The sequence below is a fragment of the Pseudorca crassidens genome, chromosome 17 (genome assembly GCF_039906515.1).
Source record: "Pseudorca crassidens isolate mPseCra1 chromosome 17, mPseCra1.hap1, whole genome shotgun sequence".
In the NCBI taxonomy this organism is placed as follows: Eukaryota; Metazoa; Chordata; class Mammalia; order Artiodactyla; family Delphinidae; genus Pseudorca; species Pseudorca crassidens.
In genome coordinates this window covers 21,590,760-21,602,052 of record NC_090312.1, presented here as the reverse complement: position 1 = coordinate 21,602,052, position 11,293 = coordinate 21,590,760, and positions in this window count along the sequence as shown.

Genomic DNA, 11,293 nt, shown 5'->3' with positions numbered 1-11,293 from the left:
ATCGTCTTCCTTTTTATTTCCTGCCCCAGATATCCTTTGCACTTCCTTTCGTCTATTTTCCTTGTCTCTAGTCACATACTTGTTCCGAAGCCAGCAGGCATTTCACCATAAGGAGAATCCAAATGCATCCAGCAATCGGACCAGTACTTTGGCTGAGCACAGCGCTCCACTCTGTGAGGCCTGTTAGCTAGAATTCAAGACCACCTGTGCTCCAAGGGCTCTTGGCGGAGTCCGAAATGCTCTTACAAGCCACAGTTGGTTACAGAGCACAAAAGCTGGGCAAGAGGGGGTTTTACTTCCTGGGGTGGGGGGGGTAGATTGCCTTCTTCAGCCAGGGCAGTGCTTTCTGGAGGAATCTCCTGAAGAAACAGCAGCATCTCAGAGGACATGAACAACCGACCCGTGATGGGGCTTGTCATTCAAGGTGAATGTATCATTCTGAGCATCAACAAGAAGGGAATCTTCCTGGCACACAATAGGCACCCAATAAATATTTCTTGAATAAATGACTCATAAGGTTATAAAGAATTTATGAAAATAATACACAACAGGTATTAACTTCTGTGCCCTGTGGTTTATAACCACTGCCTCACCCAATCCTTATAGACACTACTATGAGGTAAGTTTTATTAAAACCCTCATCTTACAAATGAGGAAACTAAGGTGAAATAGCTTGCCCGGGAGACATTCAGATAATCTTAGATTGAAACATATGCTCCTGGGACTTCCCTGGTGGCGCAGTGGTTAAAAATCCACCTGCCAATGCAGGGGACATGGGTTCGAGCCCTGGTCTGGGAAGACTCCCACGTGCCACGGAGCAACTAAGCCCGTGGGCCACAACTACTGAGCCTGCGCTCTAGAGCCCGTGGGCCACAACTACTGAAGCCCGCATGCCTAGAGCCCATGCTCCGCAACAAGAGAAGCCACCACAATGAGAAGCCTGTGCACTGCAACGAAGAGTAGCCCCTGCTCGCCGCAACTACAGAAAGCCTGCATGCAGCAACGAAGACCCAACACAGCCAAAAATAAGTAAATTAACTAAATTAGTTTTTTAAAAAAAACAACATATGCTCCTAAGAATCATGCTTCATTGCCACTCTTGAAGGAGCAGCTTTGCTTGACTATGTTCCAGAATGTTCTGGAATGTAAATACAGAACTTTCTCAACTTCTGTTGGGGTTATGTCCCGGATAAGCCCATCACAAGTTGAAAATATTGTAAGTCAAAACGGCATTTAATACACCTAACCTTCCAAACATCAGAGCTTAGCTCAGCCTACCTTAAACTTGCTCAGAACCGTTCCATTAGCCTAAGGTTAGACAAAACCATCTAATACAAAGCCTATTTTATAGCAAAGTGTTGAATATCTCATGTGATTTACTGAATACGGAAAGTGACAGAATGGTGCTAAGTGTATCGGTTGTTTACCTCGTGGTTGACTAGGAGCTGGGGCTCGCTGCCCCTGCCCAGCATCACAGGAGAGTATCGAACCACATATCCCTGGCCTGGGGAAGAGATCAAAATTCAAAGTACAGTTTCTCCTGAATGCCTATCACGTTCCATCATGAAGTCGAAAAGTCATAAGTCAGGGACCGTCTGTACTGAGCATCTGCCTCCAGTTCACACTACTCATGAAAGGGGCATCTTGAGCAATGTTTTGGTTCTGAATCTGGTGAGATGTCACAAACATATGACCTCAGCCTGCAAGGTAAATGTGGGTGTGGGGACCAGGGCTGCCTTCCTTGGCAGCTGGTCCAATTCAGCACCAGCCTATGCCAGATGGGCCTGCAGCCACTTTTACCAAAGACATGGGTCTCTGCACCTCGCAGTATAGTGTACTGCAGCAAAGTAGATAAGAGGAGCATATAAGAAGTTGTCCGCTCCAGCACTTGAAAATTTCCAGTGAGGAAGGGCCGTTCTGTACCTTCCTTGAGAAGGAAGGAAGACACAGGGGTACTTTAGTCAGGCAGTTCAAGAACCGAGCCTTGGGCGCTTTCTGGCCCTTTGGAAGTGGAAGAGACCAATGCCTTTTGAATTCCACTTGAAGACACAGAGGAGGCTGCAAGAGCCATTGTTGGCCTGACAATGGAAGATGATTCTCATAGACAAGTTGATTGCTTTCTAAGAAGCAGACAAATAAAGCCAATTTCAGCAATCACCAAAGAGTCTGTGAGAACAGCTACTTCTGAAATGACAAAGAGATGAGAAACAAAAGAGAGGAAGCTTTACCAGCCAATGCATTTCCTCCATCTGGGAGGAAGATGGGTTTCACAGTGATTTCATAGTAGATCAATGAGCATCCTGTCCAAGGTTCTGGTCAAGTCTGTAGCCTGCTGAAGCTTATACAAACTTGGAAAATGTTACCAGGAAAATCTGATATGATGAGGCTTAAACCAGTCTAGCCAGCTGTAGAAAGAGTTCTTAAATGGAGAGGTATTGTTAAGTACTCAGACTGTTTTCTGAGCCTTTGAACTCTACTGTGATAATCTCCCTTCCTTCCCAGAGAAGGGAGAAATAGTCCGCTTCCCAACTAAGCAGTGAAAAAGATGTTAGGAGAAAAAAGAAACATGTAAGTGTGGGTATGCATATTTACACATACATGATATTTACAAAGTAATAATATAAAGCAATGTAAAGCAAAAAAAAATCATTGTACTGTTCACTCTATACATTAGAAGGTTCATAAAATAGCTGTAGCAATATTCATATTCAGCCCAAAGCAGTGCATCACACTTCCAATTTTTCTTTACATTTAACTAAAATATGCTGAGTATCTATTCTGAGATGGCATTTTGTCAGGTGACTTACGTAGATCAAATTATTTAATTACCCCCAATTCTCCTAGGTGGTACTGACCTCACTTTTTAGATGAGAAAGTTTAGGTTCAGAGAGATCACATAACTTGTGTCTCACTTAGGATGCTTTGAACCTCAAGCAACAGAATACCTAGCAATGGCTTAAACAAAAACACTTCAAGTTATCCCCCAGAACAAGGAGTCTGGAAGTCTGGGTCCCAGGGTTGGGTCATTAAATTAACAACGACATCAGGGACCTTAGCTCTATCCATCCTTCCTCTCCTCCATCTCTGGCATGTTGGCTTCAGTCTTTAGGCCTCGTGTCTCATGGTTGTGTGATGGCTGTTGTAGTTCCAGACACCACATGTTTACACCACCAGACCACAAGCAAGATGGAGGGGAGCTGGGACTTCTTTGGCTACAGCACCCTTTTTCATCAGGGAAGAAAATTTTACCCTGAACTCCCTAACACACTTCTCCTTAAATCTAATTTGGCAGGAATGAATGGCATGACCACCTGTAGCCATAAGGGATACTGGGCAAGTGGGTATATAGCATTTAGTCATTGGCACTGGATGCTGGCTTTCCCAGGAAGGAAGCAGAGAAGAAGAAGAATTGGGCCAACATACACAGTGTCCACACACTTACAAAGATTAGAGGTTGATAGAGCTGACTCTCACTTCAAGAAGCATGTACCGTTTATCCCACGGTATGCAGAAGCATAAGGAAGGAAAACCCTTCCTCAGATGGGAACAGCCCACAACTTTTAATACCAGTGCTCTATTCTTAAAGGAACAAATGGAAGGCTACCAAGAAGACTGATGGTGCTGTGGAACTGAGATTCCTTCTCCAGAGCGTGGGTGATCCGACTCCCTTTCCCGAGTGTCCCTTGAGTTTGAGGTCTGTAGGGAGCCAGGCAGACCTCTGCTTGAGAAGGCCTTGCCAGAGTTGAACCCACACTCCTGGGGTCTGAGAATGGGTGGGGATCTGAGAAGGGCATCTCATATCTGGCTTGATGCAGACTTTTCACTAGGTCAAGGCACTTGCCAGGCTTTTATTTTTATTATTATTTTTAAATTTTTATTTATTTATTTGCTATGTTATTGCTACCCCAACTTTCTGATTCCATTTGCACAGACTATCTTTCTCCATTCCTTCACTTTCAGTCTGTGTGCGTCTTTAGATCTGAAGTAACCTGTGGACAGTATATAGATGGGTCTTGCATCTACTCGGTCACCCTGTATCTCTTCATTGAAACATTTAATCCATTTACATTTAAAGTAATTGATAGGTATGTATGTATTGCCATTATGTTAACTGTTTTCTGGTTGTTTTTGTGGTTCTTCTCTGTTCTTTTCTTCTCTTCCCTTGTGATTTGATGACTTTCTTAAGTGTTTTGTTTGTATTCCTTTCTCTCTTATTTTTTGTGCATCTGTTACAGGTATTGGTTTGTGTTACCATGATTCATATATAAGAACCTATATATAGCAGTCTATTTTAAGTTGATGGTCACTTCAACTCAAGCACATTCTAAAAGCATTACATTTTAATCCCTCTCCAATGTGTTATGGTTTTGGTATCATATTTTTACATATTTTTATTTTTTGTATCAATTATTTTAGATATAGATCATTTTATTACTTTTGTCTTTTAAATTTCGTACTAGCTTTATAGCTGGTTGATCCACTACCTTTACTATATGTTTGCCTCTACCAGTGAGATTATTTTCATTCATAATTATCTTGTTTCCAGTAATGGCCTTTTCTGTTTAAAAAAGGTCCTTTTAAGATTTCCTGTGAGGCCAACTTAGTGTTGATGAACTCATTTAGCTTTTGCTTCTCTGGGAAATACTTTATATCTCCTTCAATTCTGAATGATATCCTTGCTGGGTAGAATATTCTTGGCTGTAAGTTTTTTCCATTCATTACCTTCAATATATCATACCATTACCTTCTAGCCTGCAAACTTTGCAGAAAAATCAGCTGATAGTCTTATGGGAGTTTCCTTTTATGTACCTACTTTTGTTTTCCTCTTGGTGCTTTTAAGGTTCTCTCTTTAATTTTTTCCATTTTAATTATAATATGCCTTGGTTTGGGTCTCTTCGGGTTCATCTTGTTTGGAAATCTGTGCTTCCTGGACTTGGATATGTTTTCTTTGCCAGGTTAGGGAAGTTTTCAGCCATTATTTCTTCAAATAGGCTTTCTGTCCTTTTCTCTCTTTCTCCTCATTCTGGAACCCCTATAATGTGAGTGTTAGTATGCTTGATGTTGTCTCAGAGGTCCCTTAAATTATTCTTTTTAAATTTTTTTTTTGCTATCCCAATTGGGTAATTTCTACTACTCTGTCTTCCAGATCACTGATCCATTCTTCTGCATCCCCTAATCTGCTGCTGATTCCCTCTAGTGCATTTTTCATTGTATTCTTCAATTTCTTTTTAATATTTTCTATCTCTTTGCTGATGTTTTCACTGAGTTCATTCATTCTTCTCCCGAGTTTGGTGAACATGTTTATGATTATTACTTTGAACTCTTTATCTGGTGTTGCTTATCTCCATTTAGTTTAGTTCTTTTTCTGAGGTTTTGACTTGCTTTTTCTTTAGAGGGTATTCCTGGCTCCTCATTTTGCCTAACTCTCTGTGTTTGTTTCTATGCATTAGTTATTTCAGCTAAGTCACCCAGTCTTGAAGGAATGGCCTCATGTAGAAGGTGTCCTGTGGGGCCCAGTAGTGCAATCTCCCTTGGTCAACAGAGCCAGGGGCTCTAAGGGTATCCCCTGTGTGGGCTGCATGAATGCTTTCATTGTGGTTGGGCCACAACAGCTGCAGACACTCTGCTGGGCGGGGCTGGTCCCTGGCCCAGCTGTCTACGAGGTCTGGCTGTGGCTGCTGTGGGCGGCACTGGTGAGCAGCACTGATCCCCCTAGAGTGGGAGCTGCTTTGGAGGGGTACCAGTGCTGTCTAAGGCTGCCCATCAGGTGTGATGTGGCAGGGGGACACTTTGGAGGAGTGTCAGCTGGGGCAAGTCTCCAGGTGAGCAACAGGACAGGTGCTAGCAAGGTAGATGGCCAAAGTCAGAAATGATATCCACCAGCACTGGGCCAGCTAGGTAGAAGGAGAGCAAAAAGAAATGTGACCTGCCAGTGTCTCCATACCCAGAGAAAGTTCCAATAGACCCTTGTCCCTCTAGCACATGCCCTAAAATTAGTCAGTGACTCTGCTTCTTGTACGAGCCAAGTGCTTTTCAAGCTGCTGCCTCTGCACTGGGACTCAGGGAGAGTAAGTTTGTGTGCAGCCCCCTTAAAAACAGAGTCTCAGTTTCCCACACCCCTCCAGCTCTCCCAGACATAAGCCCCACTGGTTTTCAAAGCCAGATATTATGAGTGTTCATCTTCCCAGTGCAGGTTTCCCAAGCTGGGGAGCCTGACGTGGAGCTCAGACCCCTTGCCCCTCAGTGGGGACCTCTGTGGTTGTGATATCCCTCCTGCTTGTGGGTTGCCAAACCGGGGGGGTGGGTTCTGATTAGACCACATCTCTGCCCCTCCTACCCATCTCAATGGGGCCTTTTCTTTATATCCTTAGGTATAGAAAATCTGCTCTGCTAGTCTTCAGGTTGTTCTCAGAGACAGTTGTTCTATACGTAGTTGTAGTTTTGGTGTGTCTGCAGGAGGAGGTGAGCTCAGGATTCTCCTCCTCCATCATCTTGATCTGACCTTGCCAGGCTTTTCAATGTCTTTCTCTCGTGTGCCCACTGCGACGTACAGAGCTTCTCCAGCTCCATTCTGCTATTGGGTTTGTTAACTTCTCCTTGAGCGGTCTGTATGTGTGCTCATACCATACCACATACACACTTTCTTGTACATTATTAGCCAATTCTATCAGTTGCATATTGAAAATTATATACAATAATTATCGAATAGTTTGGAATTATTTGTAACACATTGACTGTGTGAACATATAAGCATATAAATAATGTGGATTTAACATTTTCATTTGCACAGTTATCAGTCCCCAAGAGCTCCAAGAAACAAAGCATTGTGTATAGACTTTTTGTGTATATAAACAACAGACACACACAGACACAATCCTACCTGGGTATTCAATGATGAAATAAAGAGAGAAGGCATAATCCTTATTCACAAAAGTTTACAGATAAGACGCAAAAAGGACAAACATACACAGCAAATGCAGAAGCAGATTTGAGTTCAAATTCTGGCTCCACCACTTACTTGCCCTTTGACATCAGGCACATTGAATCATATCACTGTGCCTCAATTTCTCACTTGAGAATTAGGACAGTAATATCTTCCCTGTATAACTGGCGGAGGACTTGGAAAAAAAAAAAGCAGGCGAAACACTAGCACAATGCTTAACACCCATAAACACTCAAAACACTCTATTCTTGTTCAATCGGAAGAGAGATTTATTGTCTCACTATCAAACTTGGTTTTCTTAGCCCCAAGAGCCAGTCCTAATCCTTAAAAGATTGTTTAGGAACCCTAAAGTGGTACATATAAAAGAGGGACATCAGGCAGAACCCCTCATTACAGTGGATGTCCCTGGTCCTCCCAAGTCCAATGTGGCCTCTATAGGCAATCGATTTATCATGTCTGCAGGCATCTTTAGTAAAGCAGATTTCAGAGTCAGCTTTTGTTTATGATCCCTATTTTCAGTCACACAGACAGGCAGGGAACTGCCCTTTGATTTTGGTCCCTAGGCAAAAGAAATCTTTCTACCCATTCCAATTACTCCCTTCCTGAGGAAGAACATCGTGGAACTGGTTAACCAAACACCAGGACAATTTTTCTCATGTTTGGAGCTCTCCATCTCTGTTTGCGCTGGTGCTAACTAAGGTATGACTTTTCAACTCCTTGGAATATAAGTTTTGAGGCTTTGATTTGCATTCAAGGGAAAGGGGCAAAATGAGTCAACTTGCTTTGACTCTCGGCTGACATTCTCAAAACATTCTCAAATCATCACTGCCTCACCTGGAAGCTTGTTAGAAACACAGACTCTCCGGCCACGACCCACAGCCTATGGAACCAGAATCTGCATTTTAACAAGATCCAAAGGTGATTCAAATGGACATTTTGGGAAGCACAGCCCCAGGTGTGTAAACTGGCTTCAGGTAAAGAAACCTTGCACCTAGCCCAACCTAGCTATCTGGAACACTGCAGTGGGATTTCGTATAAATGTCTATGTGGTTAAACTATATTAATTATATATATATATATACACATATATATATATATATATACTTTTTTACATTTATATATATAATTATATTTAGATACATAGCTACATTTATATCTAATTCCTGTATGTACTGATAGCATTAACTGTTCCATGCACTTACATTTTCCTCTGGGACTGCTTTGTGAGGGGCTGCCTGTGGTCGGCTAGAGCCAGCTGGCACAGGCTCATGAGAGCCAATTCTTCATGTCCCTTCCCAACTTCCCATTCAGTGATGACATGTTGGTAGCAAGAAATTGGTCATGATGGGAGTATTTGCACCACAGAAATAGGGAGACACTACAAGTCATAGTATTTTTCCTCCCAGAGAACTGGCTTACAGGACAACATATGGACCTGGTCTAAGTCAGGGGTGCTCTCTCACTGGCATGATACTGTCATTCAAGGATCTCAATCCTATTGTCCAACACGGTCTCATTCTTTTTGCAGCAGATTAAGTGCATTTCTTTTTACTCTATCTTCAGTAGAAATGGAGAACAATCAGCTACCACCTAGCATTATCTCATTGAAATGCTATTGCCCTACAATTTTATAAATTATATAAATAATTATATAAATTATATTTATTATTATAAAAATGATCTGGAGTGTCTGTTAAAATTTCTTCATAGCTTCATTCCCTGGATTTTTATTTAACAGATTTGTAATCACACCTGGGATTCTGCATTTCAAAATACACTCCAAGCGATTTTAATGGAGGTGATCTTTAGACAAAGCCTTGAAAATGGTCAATTCTGAGGCACATCCCCAGGGAAGCAGCTCACTGCATTCACCTGGGGGTTCCGAGCCCTCCCACCCTCTACCACTGCTCACTCCCAATGCCTGGTGTCTCCCTAGAGAAATAAAGTTCTATCAATCAAACACCTCAACTCTGAACTCAGTTACATAACACCAAATTGCAAAGCTTATAGTAGCCACCTGTTCACATAGCAATGGATGGTTAAGTAGCGTGTTTTCCAAACCCTTGGATTCACCATCAGAAAATCGAGACCCCGTAAGAAAACGGCAGGTTTCCAGCTTTCCAAGGGATATCATCTCCACCTGAAACCAGCGATGTATGCTCAGAGCCTTTGGCTCAGGTCTCCCAAGCACGTCATTATTATCCTCATGGATTTGGGAAATTACATGTTCTCTAATAATAACCCATGAAAGGAATGCACAAATAGAAATAGAGAGAAGTGACTTGCCACAGCCCTTTTAAGCAGTTAGTGACTGTGTAAGCTCAGCTGTTATTAGCTGATAGAATTAGATTTAGTCTACTGGGCCTCACTGAATAAAAATGAGAGAATTTCCCATTAAAATGTATGTTCCAGGCTCTTGAAAAAGTCAGAAGGTCTGACAATGCTGGGCCCACATTTCTGTGTGGCAACCGTCCAGAGCGGAGCAGTGATGGCTGTGTTTGAAAGCGGCACAAATTCTCCAGGTCGCAGTAGTTCCTATCACGCCCACTTTCCTTGTTTCCCATACTGGCCTTGTCCATGGAAGCATGTGAGTTTGCAACCTTCACTAAGCTTTACGTCCGTCCCTGCTTCTCCTTCCCTCTTCCTTCCCAGCTCCTCTCAGCATAAAATCCTTGGAAACTCTCCTTTCTGTTGCAAACTGGCCTAAACCAATCTCATGCTTCACAATTATTGGATTCTTTTTGGTATCAACAACTAGAGTCAGAGGTAGGTGAAGTCTGTAACAGAATGTGCATGAGTCGCCTGGGATCCCATTAAAATACTGACTTTGATTCAGCAGGTCTGGCGTGGGCCCGATTCTGTATTTCTAACAAACTCCTAGGTGATAACTACGCTGCTGGTGGCATCCACCACTGTGAGTGGCAAACATGTAAGTTTCTGCCCCCAAAACTTGGCTCCCAGGTTCTATCAGAAACAGGCCTCAAACCAAAGTCTGCAAAGGAACAAAAGAGGCGTACAACCTGCTCTATAAACTGGATGAACTCCCCAAACTTTGCCCTCTTAGTTGTTCTGACCGTGCCCTTGCATACGCCAAAGTGACGGTGTTCTGGAAGCGGAGATTCTGTTCATTTTAGAGGATGAATCAGGCTATCGCAGGATCCACCGCCAGATAAAGGGCAGTTTCAGAGTCAAGCTTCAGGCACCACTGTGAAGAGTACAGACTGCTGAGTTCCCTGGACTGCGGTGCTCTGTGCAGTTACAAGAGGGGTTTTTATAATATGAGATTTCTAGCATCCACATATTTTGAACACCAGTAATCTCAATGGTAACCTATTATAACAACATGCTAATATCTGACGCTCTGCCGCCCACTGGCGATAAAGAAAGCTGAGCATTTACGGCAACCATCCCTGCAGGGAACCAGCCCTGCAAAGTGTATCCCAATTAGGGCAATTAGCAGCACCTATTTTTATCATACTGTCTTTGGTAATATATCTTAAATTACAGACTACATAGCACACTCTTAGTAAGAAGTAGGTGCTCCAAACTGGATTCTTCCCGTAATCTAAAGTAGGAGGAATTAATTTTGCATTTGCGAGAGACCACTGTGTGGCGGGTAGGGGAGAACGACCCCTTCCAGCGAGACGCGGACCCTTCCTCTGCCTCTTCCTAAGCAAGCCCTGGGGGTTCCCTCAGCCAAAGCCCTGGTACCCTCCACACACTCATTTTTCCAATTTACTTCTCTCTGGGCCTTTTTGCCGCCATGTGTTCAGCACAAGGTACTCTCATGTCACCTCATGAAAAACAGAAACAGAAAATAAGAGGCAGAAGCAGTCCTAGAGATGGCCGACGCCGGTGGGTTTTCAATCTTAGCCTTGAAAAGCCTTTCGCAGACCTAACATTGCCCTGCAGTGCAAACAAACAGTTCATGCAAGAAAAAGCTGTTCTCCACGGTGGCGGCGGGGCAGGGGATGAATGTGGATGTAAGGAAAACTGAAACACAACCTTTTCCCACTCTCCCTGTCCCGAGACCTTTGTCCTTGAAGCGCTGCCAAAGGACACCGTTTAATAACACTAACCTGATCTGAAGGCACTCTTCCATCGCCCGTTTTGCAGATTAGGAGGCTGAGCTGTTGAAGGGGTAAGCAATTTGCCCAAGCTCACATGGTGAGATGGGGCAGAACCTTACCTCTCCTTCGGCCGCAGGTCAGGTTCCAGGACCAGGATGTAAGCAAGCGAGAAGACGCACACTCCGGTCGAGAGACGGATGAAGCACGCTGGCGCTCAGTGGGATGGTGTGAGTCTGAGTCCCAGCCTGGTTGTCCATTTCCCTACCCCTCTCCCAGCCAG